A 17,888-nucleotide genomic window follows, 5' to 3' on the forward strand; every position below is an offset into this window, starting at 1 on the left:
CAAATTTGTATTTGAAACTCTTTTGTGTTGTAAATTTTGATGTGTTGAAATGGAATGCTTTTTCTTGGTTTTAAACAAATATGGTCTTATCTATGAAATTTGAATCCTCTAGTTTGCAAGGTTCTTCTGCTTACGGCCATTCCACCCTTAGATCGCCTGATCTCGTCTGATCTCAGAAGCTACCTAGGGTTGGGCCTGGTTAGTACATGAATGGGAGACTGTGTGGGAATACCAGGTGTTGTAAGCTTTTCCAGTCCTGCAAACAATTAAAGCTTACATTTCCATGTTATTTACATCTTTTGCACAAATTTGTAGTTGAAACTCTTTTGTGTTGTAAATTTTGATGTGTTGAAATGGAATGCTTTTTCTTGGTTTTGAACAAATATGGTTCTTATCTATGAAATTTGAATCCTCTAGTTTGCAAGGTTCTTCTGCTTATGGCCATTCCACCCTTAGAACGCCTGATCTCGTCTGATCTCAGAAGCTACCTAGGGTTGGGCCTGGTTAGTACTTGAATGGGAGACTGTCTGGGAATACCAGGTGTTGTAAGCTTTTCCAGTCCTGCAAACAATTAAAGCTTGCATTTCCATGTTATTTACATCTTTTCCACAAATTTGTAGTTGAAACTCTTTTGTGTTGTAAATGTTGATGTGTTGAAATGGAATGCTTTTTCTTGATTTTGAACAAATATGGTCTTAGCTATGAAATTTGAATCCTCTAGTTTGCAAGGTTCTTCTGCTTACGGCCATTCCACCCTTAGAACGCCTGATCTCGTCTGATCTCAGAAGCTACCTAGGGTTGGGCCTGGTTAGTACTTGAATGGGAGACTGGATGGGAATACCAGGTGTTGTAAGCTTTTCCAGTCCTGCAAACAATTAAAGCTTACATTTCCATGTTATTTACATCTTTTGCACAAATTTGTAGTTGAAACTCTTTTGTGTTGTAAATTTTGATGTGTTGAAATGGAATGCTTTTTCTTGGTTTTAAACAAATATGGTCTTATCTATGAAATTTGAATCCTCTAGTTTGCAAGGTTCTTCTGCTTACGGCCATTCCACCTTTAGAACGCCTGATCTCGTCTGAGCTTAGAAGCTACCTAGGGTTGGGCCTGGTTAGTACTTGAATGGGAGACTGAATAGGAATACCAGGTGTTTTAAGCTTTTCCAGTCCTGCAAACAATTAAAGCTTACATTTCCATGTTATTTACATATTTTGCACAAATTTGTAGTTGAAACTCTTTTGTGTTGTAAATGTTGATGTGTTAAAATGGAATGCTTTTTCTTGATTTTGAACAAATATGGTCTTAGCTATGAAATTTGAATCCTCTAGTTTGCAAGGTTCTTCTGCTTACGGCCATTCCACCCTTAGATCGCCTGATCTCGTCTGATCTCAGAAGCTACCTAGGGTTGGGCCTGGTTGGTACTTGAATGGGAGACTGTCTGGGAATACCAGGTGTTGTAAGCTTTTCCATTCCTGCAAACAATTAAAGCTTACATTTCCATGTTATTTACATCTTTTGCACAAATTTGTAGTTGAAACTCTTTTGTGTTGTAAATTTTGATGTGTTGAAATGGAATGCTTTTTCTTGGTTTTGAACAAATATGGTCTTATCTATGAAATTTGAATCCTCTAGTTTGCAAGGTTCTTCTGCTTACGGCCATTCCACCCTTAGAATGCCTGATCTTGTCTGATCTCAGAAGCTACCTAGGGTTGGGCCTGGTTAGTACTTGAATGGGAGACTGAATGGGAATACCAGGTGTTGTAAGCTTTTTTAATCCTGCAAACAAAGAAAGCTTACATTTCCATGTTATTTACATCTTTTGCACAAATTTGTAGTTGAAACTCTTTTGTGTTGTAAATGTTGATGTGTTGAATTAGAATGCTTTTTCTTGGTTTTGAACAAATATGGTCTTATCTATGAAATTTGAATCCTCTAGTTTGCAAGGTTCTTCTGCTTACGGCCATTCCACCCTTAGAATGCCTGATCTTGTCTGATCTCAGAAGCTACCTAGGGTTGGGCCTGGTTAGTACTTGAATGGGAGACTGAATGGGAATACCAGGTGTTGTAAGCTTTTTCAATCCTGCAAACAAAGAAAGCTTACATTTCCATTTTTTTTTCATCTTTTGCACAAATTTGTATTTGAAACTCTTTTGTGTTGTAAATGTTGATGTGTTGAAATGGAATGCTTTTTCTTGATTTTAAACAAATATGGTCTTATCTATGAAATTTGAATCCTCTAGTTTGCAAGGTTCTTCTGCTTACGGCCATTCCACCCTTAGAACTCCTCATCTCGTCTGATCTCAGAAGCTACCTAGGTTTGGGCCTGGTTAGTACTTGAATGGGAGACTGTCTGGGAATACCAGGTGTTGTAAGCTTTTCCAGTCCTGCAAACAATTAAAGCTTGCATTTCCATGTTATTTACATCTTTTCCACAAATTTGTAGTTGAAACTCTTTTGTGTTGTAAATGTTGATGTGTTGAAATGGAATGCTTTTTCTTGATTTTGAACAAATATGGTCTTAGCTATGAAATTTGAATCCTCTAGTTTGCAAGGTTCTTCTGCTTACGGCCATTCCACCCTTAGAACGCCTGATCTCGTCTGATCTCAGAAGCTACCTAGGGTTGGGCCTGGTTAGTACTTGAATGGGAGACTGGATGGGAATACCAGGTGTTGTAAGCTTTTCCAGTCCTGCAAACAATTAAAGCTTACATTTCCATGTTATTTACATCTTTTGCACAAATTTGTAGTTGAAACTCTTTTGTGTTGTAAATTTTGATGTGTTGAAATGGAATGCTTTTTCTTGGTTTTAAACAAATATGGTCTTATCTATGAAATTTGAATCCTCTAGTTTGCAAGGTTCTTCTGCTTACGGCCATTCCACCTTTAGAACGCCTGATCTCGTCTGAGCTTAGAAGCTACCTAGGGTTGGGCCTGGTTAGTACTTGAATGGGAGACTGAATAGGAATACCAGGTGTTTTAAGCTTTTCCAGTCCTGCAAACAATTAAAGCTTACATTTCCATGTTATTTACATATTTTGCACAAATTTGTAGTTGAAACTCTTTTGTGTTGTAAATGTTGATGTGTTAAAATGGAATGCTTTTTCTTGATTTTAAACAAATATGGTCTTATCTATGAAATTTGAATCCTCTAGTTTGCAAGGTTCTTCTGCTTACGGCCATTCCACCCTTAGAACTCCTCATCTCGTCTGATCTCAGAAGCTACCTAGGTTTGGGCCTGGTTAGTACTTGAATGGGAGACTGTCTGGGAATATCAGGTGTTGTAAGCTTTTCCAGTCCTGCAAACAATTAAAGCTTACATTTCCATGTTATTTACATCTTTTGCACAAATTTGTAGTTGAAACTCTTTTGTGATGTAAATTTTGATGTGTTGAAATTGAATGCTTTTTCTTGGTTTTGAACAAATATGGTCTTAGCTATGAAATTTGAATCCTCTAGTTTGCAAGGTTCTTCTGCTTACGGCCATTCCACCCTTAGATCGCCTGATCTCGTCTGATCTCAGAAGCTACCTAGGGTTGGGCCTGGTTAGTACTTGAATGGGAGACTGTCTGGGAATACCAGGTGTTGTAAGCTTTTCCAGTCCTGCAAACAATTAAAGCTTACATTTCCATGTTATTTACATCTTTTGCACAAATTTGTAGTTGAAACTCTTTTGTGTTGTAAATTTTGATGTGTTGAAATAGAATGCTTTTTCTTGGTTTTGAACAAATATGGTCTTATCTATGAAATTTGAATCCTCTAGTTTGCAAGGTTCTTCTGCTTACAGCCATTCCACCCTTAGAATGCCTGATCTTGTCTGATCTCAGAAGCTACCTAGGGTTGGGCCTGGTTAGTACTTGAATGGGAGACTGAATGGGAATACCAGGTGTTGTAAGCTTTTTCAATCCTGCAAACAAAGAAAGCTTACATTTCCATTTTTTTTTCATCTTTTGCACAAATTTGTAGTTGAAACTCTTTTGTGTTGTAAATGTTGATGTGTTGAAATGGAATGCTTTTTCTTGATTTTGAACAAATATGGTCTTAGCTATGAAATTTGAATCCTCTAGTTTGCAAGGTTCTTCTGCTTACGGCCATTCCACCCTTAGAACGCCTGATCTTGTCTGATCTCAGAAGCTACCTAGGGTTGGGCCTGGTTAGTACTTGAATGGGAGACTGGATGGGAATACCAGGTGTTGTAAGCTTTTCCAGTCCTGCAAACAATTAAAGCTTACATTTCCATGTTATTTACATCTTTTGCACAAATTTGTAGTTGAAACTCTTTTGTGTTGTAAATTTTGATGTGTTGAAATGGAATGCTTTTTCTTGGTTTTAAACAAATATGGTCTTATCTATGAAATTTGAATCCTCTAGTTTGCAAGGTTCTTCTGCTTACGGCCATTCCACCCTTAGAACGCCTGATCTCGTCTGAGCTCAGAAGCTACCTAGGGTTGGGCCTTGTTAGTACTTGAATGGGAGACTGAATGGGAATACCAGGTGTTGTAAGCTTTTCCAGTCCTGCAAACAATTAAAGCTTACATTTCCATTTTTTTTTCATCTTTTGCACAAATTTGTATTTGAAACTCTTTTGTGTTGTAAATGTTGATGTGTTGAAATGGAATGCTTTTTCTTGATTTTAAACAAATATGGTCTTATCTATGAAATTTGAATCCTCTAGTTTGCAAGGTTCTTCTGCTTACGGCCATTCCACCCTTAGAATGCCTGATCTTGTCTGATCTCAGAAGCTACCTAGGGTTGGGCCTTGTTAGTACTTGAATGGGAGACTGAATGGGAATACCAGGTGTTGTAAGCTTTTCCAGTCCTGCAAACAATTAAAGCTTACATTTCCATTTTTTTTTCATCTTTTGCACAAATTTGTATTTGAAACTCTTTTGTGTTGTAAATGTTGATGTGTTGAAATGGAATGCTTTTTCTTGATTTTAAACAAATATGGTCTTATCTATGAAATTTGAATCCTCTAGTTTGCAAGGTTCTTCTGCTTACGGCCATTCCACCCTTAGAACGCCTGATCTCGTCTGAGCTCAGAAGCTACCTAGGGTTGGGCCTGGTTAGTACTTGAATGGGAGACTGAATGGGAATACCAGGTGTTGTAAGCTTTTCCAGTCCTGCAAACAATTAAAGCTTACATTTCCATGTTATTTACATATTTTGCACAAATTTGTAGTCGAAACTCTTTTGTGTTGTAAATGTTGATGTGTTAAAATGGAATGCTTTTTCTTGATTTTGAACAAATATGGTCTTAGCTATGAAATTTGAATCCTCTAGTTTGCAAGGTTCTTCTGCTTACGGCCATTCCACCCTTAGAATGCCTGATCTTGTCTGATCTCAGAAGCTACCTAGGGTTGGGCGTGGTTAGTACTTGAATGGGAGACTGTCTGGGAATACCAGGTGTTGTAAGCTTTTCCAGTCCTGCAAACAATTAAAGCTTACATTTCCATGTTATTTACATCTTTTGCACAAATTTGTAGTTGAAACTCTTTTGTGATGTAAATTTTGATGTGTTGAAATTGAATGCTTTTTCTTGGTTTTGAACAAATATGGTCTTATCTATGAAATTTGAATCCTCTAGTTTGCAAGGTTCTTCTGCTTACGGCCATTCCACCCTTAGAATGCCTGTTCTTGTCTGATCTCAGAAGCTACCTAGGGTTGGGCCTGGTTAGTACTTGAATGGGAGACTGAATGGGAATACCAGGTGTTGTAAGCTTTTTCAATCCTACAAACAAAGAAAGCTTACATTTCCATTTTTTTTTCATCTTTTGCACAAATTTGTATTTGAAACTCTTTTGTGTTGTAAATGTTGATGTGTTGAAATGGAATGCTTTTTCTTGATTTTAAACAAATATGGTCTTATCTATGAAATTTGAATCCTCTAGTTTGCAAGGTTCTTCTGCTTACGGCCATTCCACCCTTAGAACTCCTCATCTCGTCTGATCTCAGAAGCTACCTAGGTTTGGGCCTGGTTAGTACTTGAATGGGAGACTGTCTGGGAATACCAGGTGTTGTAAGCTTTTCCAGTCCTGCAAACAATTAAAGCTTGCATTTCCATGTTATTTACATCTTTTCCACAAATTTGTAGTTGAAACTCTTTTGTGTTGTAAATGTTGATGTGTTGAAATGGAATGCTTTTTCTTGATTTTGAACAAATATGGTCTTAGCTATGAAATTTGAATCCTCTAGTTTGCAAGGTTCTTCTGCTTACGGCCATTCCACCCTTAGAACGCCTGATCTCGTCTGATCTCAGAAGCTACCTAGGGTTGGGCCTGGTTAGTACTTGAATGGGAGACTGGATGGGAATACCAGGTGTTGTAAGCTTTTCCAGTCCTGCAAACAATTAAAGCTTACATTTCCATGTTATTTACATCTTTTGCACAAATTTGTAGTTGAAACTCTTTTGTGTTGTAAATTTTGATGTGTTGAAATGGAATGCTTTTTCTTGGTTTTAAACAAATATGGTCTTATCTATGAAATTTGAATCCTCTAGTTTGCAAGGTTCTTCTGCTTACGGCCATTCCACCTTTAGAACGCCTGATCTCGTCTGAGCTTAGAAGCTACCTAGGGTTGGGCCTGGTTAGTACTTGAATGGGAGACTGAATAGGAATACCAGGTGTTTTAAGCTTTTCCAGTCCTGCAAACAATTAAAGCTTACATTTCCATGTTATTTACATATTTTGCACAAATTTGTAGTTGAAACTCTTTTGTGTTGTAAATGTTGATGTGTTAAAATGGAATGCTTTTTCTTGATTTTGAACAAATATGGTCTTAGCTATGAAATTTGAATCCTCTAGTTTGCAAGGTTCTTCTGCTTACGGCCATTCCACCCTTAGATCGCCTGATCTCGTCTGATCTCAGAAGCTACCTAGGGTTGGGCCTGGTTGGTACTTGAATGGGAGACTGTCTGGGAATACCAGGTGTTGTAAGCTTTTCCATTCCTGCAAACAATTAAAGCTTACATTTCCATGTTATTTACATCTTTTGCACAAATTTGTAGTTGAAACTCTTTTGTGTTGTAAATTTTGATGTGTTGAAATGGAATGCTTTTTCTTGGTTTTGAACAAATATGGTCTTATCTATGAAATTTGAATCCTCTAGTTTGCAAGGTTCTTCTGCTTACGGCCATTCCACCCTTAGAATGCCTGATCTTGTCTGATCTCAGAAGCTACCTAGGGTTGGGCCTGGTTAGTACTTGAATGGGAGACTGAATGGGAATACCAGGTGTTGTAAGCTTTTTTAATCCTGCAAACAAAGAAAGCTTACATTTCCATGTTATTTACATCTTTTGCACAAATTTGCAGTTGAAACTCTTTTGTGTTGTAAATGTTGATGTGTTGAATTAGAATGCTTTTTCTTGGTTTTGAACAAATATGGTCTTATCTATGAAATTTGAATCCTCTAGTTTGCAAGGTTCTTCTGCTTACGGCCATTCCACCCTTAGAATGCCTGATCTTGTCTGATCTCAGAAGCTACCTAGGGTTGGGCCTGGTTAGTACTTGAATGGGAGACTGAATGGGAATACCAGGTGTTGTAAGCTTTTTCAATCCTGCAAACAAAGAAAGCTTACATTTCCATTTTTTTTTCATCTTTTGCACAAATTTGTATTTGAAACTCTTTTGTGTTGTAAATGTTGATGTGTTGAAATGGAATGCTTTTTCTTGATTTTAAACAAATATGGTCTTATCTATGAAATTTGAATCCTCTAGTTTGCAAGGTTCTTCTGCTTACGGCCATTCCACCCTTAGAACTCCTCATCTCGTCTGATCTCAGAAGCTACCTAGGTTTGGGCCTGGTTAGTACTTGAATGGGAGACTGTCTGGGAATATCAGGTGTTGTAAGCTTTTCCAGTCCTGCAAACAATTAAAGCTTACATTTCCATGTTATTTACATCTTTTGCACAAATTTGTAGTTGAAACTCTTTTGTGATGTAAATTTTGATGTGTTGAAATTGAATGCTTTTTCTTGGTTTTGAACAAATATGGTCTTAGCTATGAAATTTGAATCCTCTAGTTTGCAAGGTTCTTCTGCTTACGGCCATTCCACCCTTAGATCGCCTGATCTCGTCTGATCTCAGAAGCTACCTAGGGTTGGGCCTGGTTAGTACTTGAATGGGAGACTGTCTGGGAATACCAGGTGTTGTAAGCTTTTCCAGTCCTGCAAACAATTAAAGCTTACATTTCCATGTTATTTACATCTTTTGCACAAATTTGTAGTTGAAACTCTTTTGTGTTGTAAATTTTGATGTGTTGAAATAGAATGCTTTTTCTTGGTTTTGAACAAATATGGTCTTATCTATGAAATTTGAATCCTCTAGTTTGCAAGGTTCTTCTGCTTACAGCCATTCCACCCTTAGAATGCCTGATCTTGTCTGATCTCAGAAGCTACCTAGGGTTGGGCCTGGTTAGTACTTGAATGGGAGACTGAATGGGAATACCAGGTGTTGTAAGCTTTTTCAATCCTGCAAACAAAGAAAGCTTACATTTCCATTTTTTTTTCATCTTTTGCACAAATTTGTAGTTGAAACTCTTTTGTGTTGTAAATGTTGATGTGTTGAAATGGAATGCTTTTTCTTGATTTTGAACAAATATGGTCTTAGCTATGAAATTTGAATCCTCTAGTTTGCAAGGTTCTTCTGCTTACGGCCATTCCACCCTTAGAACGCCTGATCTTGTCTGATCTCAGAAGCTACCTAGGGTTGGGCCTGGTTAGTACTTGAATGGGAGACTGGATGGGAATACCAGGTGTTGTAAGCTTTTCCAGTCCTGCAAACAATTAAAGCTTACATTTCCATGTTATTTACATCTTTTGCACAAATTTGTAGTTGAAACTCTTTTGTGTTGTAAATTTTGATGTGTTGAAATGGAATGCTTTTTCTTGGTTTTAAACAAATATGGTCTTATCTATGAAATTTGAATCCTCTAGTTTGCAAGGTTCTTCTGCTTACGGCCATTCCACCCTTAGAACGCCTGATCTCGTCTGAGCTCAGAAGCTACCTAGGGTTGGGCCTTGTTAGTACTTGAATGGGAGACTGAATGGGAATACCAGGTGTTGTAAGCTTTTCCAGTCCTGCAAACAATTAAAGCTTACATTTCCATTTTTTTTTCATCTTTTGCACAAATTTGTATTTGAAACTCTTTTGTGTTGTAAATGTTGATGTGTTGAAATGGAATGCTTTTTCTTGATTTTAAACAAATATGGTCTTATCTATGAAATTTGAATCCTCTAGTTTGCAAGGTTCTTCTGCTTACGGCCATTCCACCCTTAGAATGCCTGATCTTGTCTGATCTCAGAAGCTACCTAGGGTTGGGCCTTGTTAGTACTTGAATGGGAGACTGAATGGGAATACCAGGTGTTGTAAGCTTTTCCAGTCCTGCAAACAATTAAAGCTTACATTTCCATTTTTTTTTCATCTTTTGCACAAATTTGTATTTGAAACTCTTTTGTGTTGTAAATGTTGATGTGTTGAAATGGAATGCTTTTTCTTGATTTTAAACAAATATGGTCTTATCTATGAAATTTGAATCCTCTAGTTTGCAAGGTTCTTCTGCTTACGGCCATTCCACCCTTAGAACGCCTGATCTCGTCTGAGCTCAGAAGCTACCTAGGGTTGGGCCTGGTTAGTACTTGAATGGGAGACTGAATGGGAATACCAGGTGTTGTAAGCTTTTCCAGTCCTGCAAACAATTAAAGCTTACATTTCCATGTTATTTACATATTTTGCACAAATTTGTAGTCGAAACTCTTTTGTGTTGTAAATGTTGATGTGTTAAAATGGAATGCTTTTTCTTGATTTTGAACAAATATGGTCTTAGCTATGAAATTTGAATCCTCTAGTTTGCAAGGTTCTTCTGCTTACGGCCATTCCACCCTTAGAATGCCTGATCTTGTCTGATCTCAGAAGCTACCTAGGGTTGGGCGTGGTTAGTACTTGAATGGGAGACTGTCTGGGAATACCAGGTGTTGTAAGCTTTTCCAGTCCTGCAAACAATTAAAGCTTACATTTCCATGTTATTTACATCTTTTGCACAAATTTGTAGTTGAAACTCTTTTGTGATGTAAATTTTGATGTGTTGAAATTGAATGCTTTTTCTTGGTTTTGAACAAATATGGTCTTATCTATGAAATTTGAATCCTCTAGTTTGCAAGGTTCTTCTGCTTACGGCCATTCCACCCTTAGAATGCCTGTTCTTGTCTGATCTCAGAAGCTACCTAGGGTTGGGCCTGGTTAGTACTTGAATGGGAGACTGAATGGGAATACCAGGTGTTGTAAGCTTTTTCAATCCTACAAACAAAGAAAGCTTACATTTCCATTTTTTTTTCATCTTTTGCACAAATTTGTATTTGAAACTCTTTTGTGTTGTAAATGTTGATGTGTTGAAATGGAATGCTTTTTCTTGATTTTGAACAAATATGGTCTTAGCTATGAAATTTGAATCCTCTAGTTTGCAAGGTTCTTCTGCTTACGGCCATTCCACCCTTAGAACGCCTGATCTTGTCTGATCTCAGAAGCTACCTAGGGTTGGGCCTGGTTAGTACTTGAATGGGAGACTGGATGGGAATACCAGGTGTTGTAAGCTTTTCCAGTCCTGCAAACAATTAAAGCTTACATTTCCATGTTATTTACATCTTTTGCACAAATTTGTAGTTGAAACTCTTTTGTGTGGTAAATTTTGATGTGTTGAAATGGAATGCTTTTTCTTGGTTTTAAACAAATATGGTCTTATCTATGAAATTTGAATCCTCTAGTTTGCAAGGTTCTTCTGCTTACGGCCATTCCACCCTTAGAACGCCTGATCTCGTCTGAGCTCAGAAGCTACCTAGGGTTGGGCCTGGTTAGTACTTGAATGGGAGACTGAATGGGAATACCAGGTGTTGTAAGCTTTTCCAGTCCTGCAAACAATTAAAGCTTACATTTCCATTTTTTTTTCATCTTTTGCACAAATTTGTATTTGAAACTCTTTTGTGTTGTAAATGTTGATGTGTTGAAATGGAATGCTTTTTCTTGATTTTAAACAAATATGGTCTTATCTATGAAATTTGAATCCTCTAGTTTGCAAGGTTCTTCTGCTTACGGCCATTCCACCCTTAGAACGCCTGATCTCGTCTGATCTCAGAAGCTACCTAGGGTTGGGCCTGGTTAGTACTTGAATGGGAGATTGGATGGGAATACCAGGTGTTGTAAGCTTTTCCAGTCCTGCAAACAATTAAAGCTTACATTTCCATGTTATTTACATCTTTTGCACAAATTTGTAGTTGAAACTCTTTTGTGTTGTAAATTTTGATGTGTTGAAATGGAATGCTTTTTCTTGGTTTTAAACAAATATGGTCTTAGCTATGAAATTTGAATCCTCTAGTTTGCAAGGTTCTTCTGCTTACGGCCATTCCACCCTTAGATCGCCTGATCTCGTCTGATCTCAGAAGCTACCTAGGGTTGGGCCTGGTTAGTACTTGAATGGGAGACTGAATGGGAATACCAGGTGTTGTAAGCTTTTTCAATCCTGCAAACAAAGAAAGCTTACATTTCCATTTTTTTTTCATCTTTTGCACAAATTTGTATTTGAAACTCTTTTGTGTTGTAAATGTTGATGTGTTGAAATGGAATGCTTTTTCTTGATTTTGAACAAATATGGTCTTAGCTATGAAATTTGAATCCTCTAGTTTGCAAGGTTCTTCTGCTTACGGCCATTCCACCCTTAGAACGCCTGATCTTGTCTGATCTCAGAAGCTATCTAGGGTTGGGCCTGGTTAGTACTTGAATGGGAGACTGGATGGGAATATCAGGTGTTGTAAGCTTTTCCAGTCCTGCAAACAATTAAAGCTTACATTTCCATGTTATTTACATCTTTTGCACAAATTTGTAGTTGAAACTCTTTTGTGTTGTAAATGTTGATGTGTTAAAATGGAATGCTTTTTCTTGATTTTGAACAAATATGGTCTTAGCTATGAAATTTGAATCCTCTAGTTTGCAAGGTTCTTCTGCTTACGGCCATTCCACCCTTAGATCGCCTGATCTCATCTGATCTCAGAAGCTACCTAGAGTTGGGCCTGGTTAGTACTTGAATGGGAGACTGTCTGGGAATACCAGGTGTTGTAAGCTTTTTCAATCCTGCAAACAAAGAAAGCTTACATTTCCATTTTTTTTTCATCTTTTGCACAAATTTGTATTTGAAACTCTTTTGTGTTGTAAATGTTGATGTGTTGAAATGGAATGCTTTTTCTTGATTTTGAACAAATATGGTCTTAGCTATGAAATTTGAATCCTCTAGTTTGGAAGGTTCTTCTGCTTACGGCCATTCCACCCTTAGAACGCCTGATCTTGTCTGATCTCAGAAGCTACCTAGGGTTGGGCCTGGTTAGTACTTGAATGGGAGACTGGATGGGAATACCAGGTGTTGTAAGCTTTTCCAGTCCTGCAAACAATTAAAGCTTACATTTCCATGTTATTTACATCTTTTGCACAAATTTGTAGTTGAAACTCTTTTGTGTTGTAAATTTTGATGTGTTGAAATGGAATGCTTTTTCTTGGTTTTAAACAAATATGGTCTTATCTATGAAATTTGAATCCTCTAGTTTACAAGGTTCTTCTGCTTACGGCCATTCCACCCTTAGAACGCCTGATCTCGTCTGAGCTCAGAAGCTACCTAGGGTTGGGCCTGTTTAGTACTTGAATGGGAGACTGAATGGGAATACCAGGTGTTGTAAGCTTTTCCAGTCCTGCAAACAATTAAAGCTTACATTTCCATGTTATTTACATATTTTGCACAAATTTGTAGTCGAAACTCTTTTGTGTTGTAAATGTTGATGTGTTAAAATGGAATGCTTTTTCTTGATTTTGAACAAATATGGTCTTAGCTATGAAATTTGAATCCTCTAGTTTGCAAGGTTCTTCTGCTTACGTCCATTCCACCCTTAGATCGCCTGATCTCGTCTGATCTCAGAAGCTACCTAGGGTTGGGCCTGGTTAGTACTTGAATGGGAGACTGTCTGGGAATACCAGGTGTTGTAAGCTTTTCCAGTCCTGCAAACAATTAAAGCTTACATTTCCATGTTATTTACATCTTTTGCACAAATTTGTAGTTGAAACTCTTTTGTGTTGTAAATTTTGATGTGTTGAAATGGAATGCTTTTTCTTGGTTTTGAACAAATATGGTCTTATCTATGAAATTTGAATCCTCTAGTTTGCAAGGTTCTTCTGCTTACGGCCATTCCACCCTTAGAACGCCTGATCTTGTCTGATCTCAGAAGCTACCTAGGGTTGGGCCTGGTTAGTACTTGAATGGGAGACTGAATGGGAATACCAGGTGTTGTAAGCTTTTTCAATCCTGCAAACAAAGAATGCTTACATTTCCATGTTATTTACATCTTTTGCACAAATTTGTAGTTGAAACTCTTTTGTGTTGTAAATTTTGATGTGTTGAAATAGAATGCTTTTTCTTGGTTTTGAACAAATATGGTCTTATCTATGAAATTTGAATCCTCTAGTTTGCAAGGTTCTTTTGCTTACGGCCATTCCACCCTTAGAATGCCTGATCTTGTCTGATCTCAGAAGCTACCTAGGGTTGGGCGTGGTTAGTACTTGAATGGGAGACTGTCTGGGAATACCAGGTGTTGTAAGCTTTTCCAGTCCTGCAAACAATTAAAGCTTACATTTCCATATTATTTACATCTTTTGCACAAATTTGTATTTGAAACTCTTTTGTGATGTAAATTTTGATGTGTTGAAATTGAATGCTTTTTCTTGGTTTTGAACAAATATGGTCTTAGCTATGAAATTTGAATCCTCTAGTTTGCAAGGTTCTTCTGCTTACGGCCATTCCACCCTTAGAACGCCTGATCTCGTCTGATCTCAGAAGCTACCTAGGGTTGGGCCTGGTTAGTACTTGAATGGGAGACTGGATGGGAATACCAGGTGTTGTAAGCTTTTCCAGTCCTGCAAACAATTAAAGCTTACATTTCCATGTTATTTACATCTTTTGCACAAATTTGTAGTTGAAACTCTTTTGTGTTGTAAATTTTGATGTGTTGAAATGGAATGCTTTTTCTTGGTTTTAAACAAATATGGTCTTAGCTATGAAATTTGAATCCTCTAGTTTGCAAGGTTCTTCTGCTTACGGCCATTCCACCCTTAGATCGCCTGATCTCGTCTGATCTCAGAAGCTACCTAGGGTTGGGCCTGGTTAGTACTTGAATGGGAGACTGTCTGGGAATACCAGGTGTTGTAAGCTTTTCCAGTCCTGCAAACAATTAAAGCTTACATTTCCATGTTATTTACATCTTTTGCACAAATTTGTAGTTGAAACTCTTTTGTGTTGTAAATTTTGATGTGTTGAAATGGAATGCTTTTTCTTGGTTTTGAACAAATATGGTCTTATCTATGAAATTTGAATCCTCTAGTTTGCAAGGTTCTTCTGCTTACGGCCATTCCACCCTTAGAACGCCTGATCTCGTCTGATCTCAGAAGCTACTTAGGGTTGGGCCTGGTTAGTACTTGAATGGGAGACTGGATGGGAATACCAGGTGTTGTAAGCTTTTCCAGTCCTGCAAACAATTAAAGCTTACATTTCCATGTTATTTACATCTTTTGCACAAATTTGTAGTTGAAACTCTTTTGTGTTGTAAATTTTGATGTGTTGAAATGGAATGCTTTTTCTTGGTTTTAAACAAATATGGTCTTAGCTATGAAATTTGAATCCTCTAGTTTGCAAGGTTCTTCTGCTTACGGCCATTCCACCCTTAGATCGCCTGATCTCGTCTGATCTCAGAAGCTACCTAGGGTTGGGCCTGGTTAGTACTTGAATGGGAGACTGTCTGGGAATACCAGGTGTTGTAAGCTTTTCCAGTCCTGCAAACAATTAAAGCTTACATTTCCATGTTATTTACATCTTTTGCACAAATTTGTAGTTGAAACTCTTTTGTGTTGTAAATTTTGATGTGTTGAAATGGAATGCTTTTTCTTGGTTTTGAACAAATATGGTCTTATCTATGAAATTTGAATCCTCTAGTTTGCAAGGTTCTTCTGCTTACGGCCATTCCACCCTTAGAATGCCTGATCTTGTCTGATCTCAGAAGCTACCTAGGGTTGGGCCTGGTTAGTACTTGAATGGGAGACTGAATGGGAATACCAGGTGTTGTAAGCTTTTTCAATCCTGCAAACAAAGAAAGCTTACATTTCCATGTTATTTACATCTTTTGCACAAATTTGTAGTTGCAACTCTTTTGTGTTGTAAATGTTGATGTGTTAAAATGGAATGCTTTTTCTTGGTTTTGAACAAATATGGTCTTAGCTATGAAATTTGAATCCTCTAGTTTGCAAGGTTCTTCTGCTTACGGCCATTCCACCCTTAGAATGCCTGATCTTGTCTGATCTCAAAAGCTACCTAGGGTTGGGCCTGGTTAGTACTTGAATGGGAGACTGAATGGGAATACCAGGTGTTGAAAGCTTTTTCAATCCTGCAAACAAAGAAAGCTTACATTTCCATTTTTTTTTCATCTTTTGCACAAATTTGTATTTGAAACTCTTTTGTGTTGTAAATGTTGATGTGTTGAAATGGAATGCTTTTTCTTGATTTTGAACAAATATGGTCTTAGCTATGAAATTTGAATCCTCTAGTTTGCAAGGTTCTTCTGCTTACGGCCATTCCACCCTTAGATCGCCTGATCTTGTCTGATCTCAGAAGCTACCTAGGGTTGGGCCTGGTTAGTACTTGAATGGGAGACTGAATGGGAATACCAGGTGTTGTAAGCTTTTCCAGTCCTGCAAACAAAGAAAGCTTACATTTCCATGTTATTTACATCTTTTGCACAAATTTGTAGTTGAAACTCTTTTGTGTTGTAAATGTTGATGTGTTAAAATGGAATGCTTTTTCTTGGTTTTGAACAAATATGGTCTTAGCTATGAAATTTGAATCCTCTAGTTTGCAAGGTTCTTCTGCTTACGGCCATTCCACCCTTAGATTGCCTGATCTCGTCTGATCTCAGAAGCTATCTAGGGTTGGGCCTGGTTAGTACTTGAATGGGAGACTGGATGGGAATACCAGGTGTTGTAAGCTTTTCCAGTCCTGCAAACAATTAAAGCTTACATTTCCATGTTATTTACATCTTTTGCACAAATTTGTAGTTGAAACTCTTTTGTGTTGTAAATTTTGATGTGTTGAAATGGAATGCTTTTTCTTGGTTTTGAACAAATATGGTCTTATCTATGAAATTTGAATCCTCTAGTTTGCAAGGTTCTTCTGCTTGCGGCAGTTCCACCCTTAGAATGCCTGATCTTGTCTGATCTCAGAAGCTACCTAGGGTTGGGCCTGGTTAGTACTTAAATGGGAGACTGAATGGGAATACCAGGTGTTGTAAGCATTTTCAATCCTGCAAACAAAGAAAGCTTACATTTCCATGTTATTTACATCTTTTGCACAAATTTGTATTTGAAACTCTTTTGTGTTGTAAATGTTGATGTGTTGAAATGGAATGCTTTTTCTTGATTTTGAACAAATATGGTCTTAGCTATGAAATTTGAATCCTCTAGTTTGCAAGGTTCTTCTGCTTACGGCCATTCCACCCTTAGAACGCCTGATCTCGTCTGATCTCAGAAGCTACCTAGGGTTGGGCCTGGTTAGTGCTTGAATGGGAGACTGAATGGGAATACCAGGTGTTGTAAGCTTTTCCAGTCCTGCAAACAATTAAAGCTTGCATTTCCATGTTATTTACATCTTTTGCACAAATTTGTAGTTGAAACTCTTTTGTGTTGTAAATGTTGATGTGTTAAAATGGAATGCTTTTTCTTGGTTTTGAACAAATATGGTCTTAGCTATGAAATTTGAATCCTCTAGTTTGCAAGGTTCTTCTGCTTACGGCCATTCCATCCTTAGATCGCCTGATCTCGTCTGATCTCAGAAGCTATCTAGGGTTGGGCCTGGTTAGTACTTGAATGGGAGACTGGATGGGAATACCAGGTGTTGTAAGCTTTTCCAGTCCTGCAAACAATTAAAGCTTACATTTCCATGTTATTTACATCTTTTGCACAAATTTGTAGTTGAAACTCTTTTGTGTTGTAAATTTTGATGTGTTGAAATGGAATGCTTTTTCTTGGTTTTGAACAAATATGGTCTTATCTATGAAATTTGAATCCTCTAGTTTGCAAGGTTCTTCTGCTTGCGGCCATTCCACCCTTAGAATGCCTGATCTTGTCTGATCTCAGAAGCTACCTCGGGTTGGGCCTGGTTAGTACTTAAATGGGAGACTGAATGGGAATACCAGGTGTTGTAAGCTTTTTCAATCCTGCAAACAAAGAAAGCTTACATTTCCATGTTATTTACATCTTTTGCACAAATTTGTATTTGAAACTCTTTTGTGTTGTAAATGTTGATGTGTTGAAATGGAATGCTTTTTCTTGATTTTGAACAAATATGGTCTTAGCTATGAAATTTGAATCCTCTAGTTTGCAAGGTTCTTCTGCTTACGGCCATTCCACCCTTAGAACGCCTGATCTCGTCTGATCTCAGAAGCTACCTAGGGTTGGGCCTGGTTAGTGCTTGAATGGGAGACTGAATGGGAATACCAGGTGTTGTAAGCTTTTCCAGTCCTGCAAACAATTAAAGCTTACATTTCCATGTTATTTACATCTTTTGCACAAATTTGTAGTTGAAACTCTTTTGTGTTGTAAATGTTGATGTGTTAAAATGGAATGCTTTTTCTTGATTTTGAACAAATATGGTCTTAGCTATGAAATTTGAATCCTCTAGTTTGCAAGGTTCTTCTGCTTACGGCCATTCCACCCTTAGATCGCCTGATCTCGTCTGATCTCAGAAGCTACCTAGGGTTGGGCCTGGTTAGTACTTGAATGGGAGACTGTCTGGGAATACCAAGTGTTGTAAGCTTTTCCAGT

The 17,888-nt window shown here is 37.6% G+C and overlaps 59 pseudogenes; all 59 read left to right on the plus strand.

Annotated features, from left to right (window-relative positions):
* The first annotated feature begins 128 nt into the window (after nucleotides 1–128).
* On the plus strand, nucleotides 129–247 carry LOC140572372 (5S ribosomal RNA; annotated as a pseudogene).
* Nucleotides 248–433: 186 nt separating this feature from the next.
* On the plus strand, nucleotides 434–552 carry LOC140566207 (5S ribosomal RNA; annotated as a pseudogene).
* Nucleotides 553–737: 185 nt separating this feature from the next.
* Nucleotides 738–856, plus strand: LOC140569898 (5S ribosomal RNA; annotated as a pseudogene).
* Nucleotides 857–1,041: 185 nt separating this feature from the next.
* On the plus strand, nucleotides 1,042–1,160 carry LOC140568140 (5S ribosomal RNA; annotated as a pseudogene).
* Nucleotides 1,161–1,345: 185 nt separating this feature from the next.
* On the plus strand, nucleotides 1,346–1,464 carry LOC140571361 (5S ribosomal RNA; annotated as a pseudogene).
* A 185-nt stretch (nucleotides 1,465–1,649) lies between these two features.
* LOC140573242 (5S ribosomal RNA) lies at nucleotides 1,650–1,768 on the plus strand (annotated as a pseudogene).
* A 185-nt stretch (nucleotides 1,769–1,953) lies between these two features.
* LOC140573243 (5S ribosomal RNA) lies at nucleotides 1,954–2,072 on the plus strand (annotated as a pseudogene).
* A 185-nt stretch (nucleotides 2,073–2,257) lies between these two features.
* On the plus strand, nucleotides 2,258–2,376 carry LOC140567250 (5S ribosomal RNA; annotated as a pseudogene).
* A 185-nt stretch (nucleotides 2,377–2,561) lies between these two features.
* LOC140569899 (5S ribosomal RNA) lies at nucleotides 2,562–2,680 on the plus strand (annotated as a pseudogene).
* Nucleotides 2,681–2,865: 185 nt separating this feature from the next.
* On the plus strand, nucleotides 2,866–2,984 carry LOC140568141 (5S ribosomal RNA; annotated as a pseudogene).
* Nucleotides 2,985–3,169: 185 nt separating this feature from the next.
* LOC140567630 (5S ribosomal RNA) lies at nucleotides 3,170–3,288 on the plus strand (annotated as a pseudogene).
* A 185-nt stretch (nucleotides 3,289–3,473) lies between these two features.
* Nucleotides 3,474–3,592, plus strand: LOC140568492 (5S ribosomal RNA; annotated as a pseudogene).
* A 185-nt stretch (nucleotides 3,593–3,777) lies between these two features.
* Nucleotides 3,778–3,896, plus strand: LOC140573351 (5S ribosomal RNA; annotated as a pseudogene).
* Nucleotides 3,897–4,081: 185 nt separating this feature from the next.
* Nucleotides 4,082–4,200, plus strand: LOC140572218 (5S ribosomal RNA; annotated as a pseudogene).
* A 185-nt stretch (nucleotides 4,201–4,385) lies between these two features.
* Nucleotides 4,386–4,504, plus strand: LOC140566186 (5S ribosomal RNA; annotated as a pseudogene).
* A 185-nt stretch (nucleotides 4,505–4,689) lies between these two features.
* LOC140567599 (5S ribosomal RNA) lies at nucleotides 4,690–4,808 on the plus strand (annotated as a pseudogene).
* Nucleotides 4,809–4,993: 185 nt separating this feature from the next.
* On the plus strand, nucleotides 4,994–5,112 carry LOC140570424 (5S ribosomal RNA; annotated as a pseudogene).
* A 185-nt stretch (nucleotides 5,113–5,297) lies between these two features.
* On the plus strand, nucleotides 5,298–5,416 carry LOC140567003 (5S ribosomal RNA; annotated as a pseudogene).
* A 185-nt stretch (nucleotides 5,417–5,601) lies between these two features.
* LOC140567484 (5S ribosomal RNA) lies at nucleotides 5,602–5,720 on the plus strand (annotated as a pseudogene).
* A 185-nt stretch (nucleotides 5,721–5,905) lies between these two features.
* LOC140567251 (5S ribosomal RNA) lies at nucleotides 5,906–6,024 on the plus strand (annotated as a pseudogene).
* Nucleotides 6,025–6,209: 185 nt separating this feature from the next.
* On the plus strand, nucleotides 6,210–6,328 carry LOC140569900 (5S ribosomal RNA; annotated as a pseudogene).
* A 185-nt stretch (nucleotides 6,329–6,513) lies between these two features.
* On the plus strand, nucleotides 6,514–6,632 carry LOC140568143 (5S ribosomal RNA; annotated as a pseudogene).
* Nucleotides 6,633–6,817: 185 nt separating this feature from the next.
* Nucleotides 6,818–6,936, plus strand: LOC140571362 (5S ribosomal RNA; annotated as a pseudogene).
* Nucleotides 6,937–7,121: 185 nt separating this feature from the next.
* Nucleotides 7,122–7,240, plus strand: LOC140573244 (5S ribosomal RNA; annotated as a pseudogene).
* A 185-nt stretch (nucleotides 7,241–7,425) lies between these two features.
* Nucleotides 7,426–7,544, plus strand: LOC140573245 (5S ribosomal RNA; annotated as a pseudogene).
* A 185-nt stretch (nucleotides 7,545–7,729) lies between these two features.
* Nucleotides 7,730–7,848, plus strand: LOC140567631 (5S ribosomal RNA; annotated as a pseudogene).
* A 185-nt stretch (nucleotides 7,849–8,033) lies between these two features.
* LOC140568494 (5S ribosomal RNA) lies at nucleotides 8,034–8,152 on the plus strand (annotated as a pseudogene).
* A 185-nt stretch (nucleotides 8,153–8,337) lies between these two features.
* Nucleotides 8,338–8,456, plus strand: LOC140573352 (5S ribosomal RNA; annotated as a pseudogene).
* Nucleotides 8,457–8,641: 185 nt separating this feature from the next.
* On the plus strand, nucleotides 8,642–8,760 carry LOC140572220 (5S ribosomal RNA; annotated as a pseudogene).
* A 185-nt stretch (nucleotides 8,761–8,945) lies between these two features.
* Nucleotides 8,946–9,064, plus strand: LOC140566187 (5S ribosomal RNA; annotated as a pseudogene).
* A 185-nt stretch (nucleotides 9,065–9,249) lies between these two features.
* Nucleotides 9,250–9,368, plus strand: LOC140567600 (5S ribosomal RNA; annotated as a pseudogene).
* A 185-nt stretch (nucleotides 9,369–9,553) lies between these two features.
* LOC140570425 (5S ribosomal RNA) lies at nucleotides 9,554–9,672 on the plus strand (annotated as a pseudogene).
* Nucleotides 9,673–9,857: 185 nt separating this feature from the next.
* Nucleotides 9,858–9,976, plus strand: LOC140567004 (5S ribosomal RNA; annotated as a pseudogene).
* A 185-nt stretch (nucleotides 9,977–10,161) lies between these two features.
* LOC140567485 (5S ribosomal RNA) lies at nucleotides 10,162–10,280 on the plus strand (annotated as a pseudogene).
* A 185-nt stretch (nucleotides 10,281–10,465) lies between these two features.
* LOC140572221 (5S ribosomal RNA) lies at nucleotides 10,466–10,584 on the plus strand (annotated as a pseudogene).
* A 185-nt stretch (nucleotides 10,585–10,769) lies between these two features.
* Nucleotides 10,770–10,888, plus strand: LOC140570426 (5S ribosomal RNA; annotated as a pseudogene).
* A 185-nt stretch (nucleotides 10,889–11,073) lies between these two features.
* On the plus strand, nucleotides 11,074–11,192 carry LOC140571622 (5S ribosomal RNA; annotated as a pseudogene).
* Nucleotides 11,193–11,377: 185 nt separating this feature from the next.
* On the plus strand, nucleotides 11,378–11,496 carry LOC140570845 (5S ribosomal RNA; annotated as a pseudogene).
* A 185-nt stretch (nucleotides 11,497–11,681) lies between these two features.
* LOC140573084 (5S ribosomal RNA) lies at nucleotides 11,682–11,800 on the plus strand (annotated as a pseudogene).
* Nucleotides 11,801–11,985: 185 nt separating this feature from the next.
* Nucleotides 11,986–12,104, plus strand: LOC140571291 (5S ribosomal RNA; annotated as a pseudogene).
* Nucleotides 12,105–12,289: 185 nt separating this feature from the next.
* Nucleotides 12,290–12,408, plus strand: LOC140572222 (5S ribosomal RNA; annotated as a pseudogene).
* A 185-nt stretch (nucleotides 12,409–12,593) lies between these two features.
* Nucleotides 12,594–12,712, plus strand: LOC140572081 (5S ribosomal RNA; annotated as a pseudogene).
* Nucleotides 12,713–12,897: 185 nt separating this feature from the next.
* On the plus strand, nucleotides 12,898–13,016 carry LOC140570122 (5S ribosomal RNA; annotated as a pseudogene).
* A 185-nt stretch (nucleotides 13,017–13,201) lies between these two features.
* Nucleotides 13,202–13,320, plus strand: LOC140572015 (5S ribosomal RNA; annotated as a pseudogene).
* A 185-nt stretch (nucleotides 13,321–13,505) lies between these two features.
* Nucleotides 13,506–13,624, plus strand: LOC140567006 (5S ribosomal RNA; annotated as a pseudogene).
* A 185-nt stretch (nucleotides 13,625–13,809) lies between these two features.
* Nucleotides 13,810–13,928, plus strand: LOC140569901 (5S ribosomal RNA; annotated as a pseudogene).
* Nucleotides 13,929–14,113: 185 nt separating this feature from the next.
* Nucleotides 14,114–14,232, plus strand: LOC140568495 (5S ribosomal RNA; annotated as a pseudogene).
* A 185-nt stretch (nucleotides 14,233–14,417) lies between these two features.
* Nucleotides 14,418–14,536, plus strand: LOC140568555 (5S ribosomal RNA; annotated as a pseudogene).
* A 185-nt stretch (nucleotides 14,537–14,721) lies between these two features.
* LOC140568496 (5S ribosomal RNA) lies at nucleotides 14,722–14,840 on the plus strand (annotated as a pseudogene).
* Nucleotides 14,841–15,025: 185 nt separating this feature from the next.
* Nucleotides 15,026–15,144, plus strand: LOC140573246 (5S ribosomal RNA; annotated as a pseudogene).
* Nucleotides 15,145–15,329: 185 nt separating this feature from the next.
* Nucleotides 15,330–15,448, plus strand: LOC140567955 (5S ribosomal RNA; annotated as a pseudogene).
* Nucleotides 15,449–15,633: 185 nt separating this feature from the next.
* LOC140573063 (5S ribosomal RNA) lies at nucleotides 15,634–15,752 on the plus strand (annotated as a pseudogene).
* Nucleotides 15,753–15,937: 185 nt separating this feature from the next.
* On the plus strand, nucleotides 15,938–16,056 carry LOC140572213 (5S ribosomal RNA; annotated as a pseudogene).
* A 185-nt stretch (nucleotides 16,057–16,241) lies between these two features.
* Nucleotides 16,242–16,360, plus strand: LOC140568180 (5S ribosomal RNA; annotated as a pseudogene).
* A 185-nt stretch (nucleotides 16,361–16,545) lies between these two features.
* On the plus strand, nucleotides 16,546–16,664 carry LOC140572347 (5S ribosomal RNA; annotated as a pseudogene).
* A 185-nt stretch (nucleotides 16,665–16,849) lies between these two features.
* On the plus strand, nucleotides 16,850–16,968 carry LOC140572262 (5S ribosomal RNA; annotated as a pseudogene).
* Nucleotides 16,969–17,153: 185 nt separating this feature from the next.
* On the plus strand, nucleotides 17,154–17,272 carry LOC140567833 (5S ribosomal RNA; annotated as a pseudogene).
* Nucleotides 17,273–17,457: 185 nt separating this feature from the next.
* LOC140572348 (5S ribosomal RNA) lies at nucleotides 17,458–17,576 on the plus strand (annotated as a pseudogene).
* A 185-nt stretch (nucleotides 17,577–17,761) lies between these two features.
* On the plus strand, nucleotides 17,762–17,880 carry LOC140572288 (5S ribosomal RNA; annotated as a pseudogene).
* The last annotated feature ends 8 nt before the right edge of the window (nucleotides 17,881–17,888 follow it).

This window comes from Salminus brasiliensis, chromosome 11, assembly GCF_030463535.1.
Source record: "Salminus brasiliensis chromosome 11, fSalBra1.hap2, whole genome shotgun sequence".
Classification (NCBI taxonomy): Eukaryota; Metazoa; Chordata; class Actinopteri; order Characiformes; family Bryconidae; genus Salminus; species Salminus brasiliensis.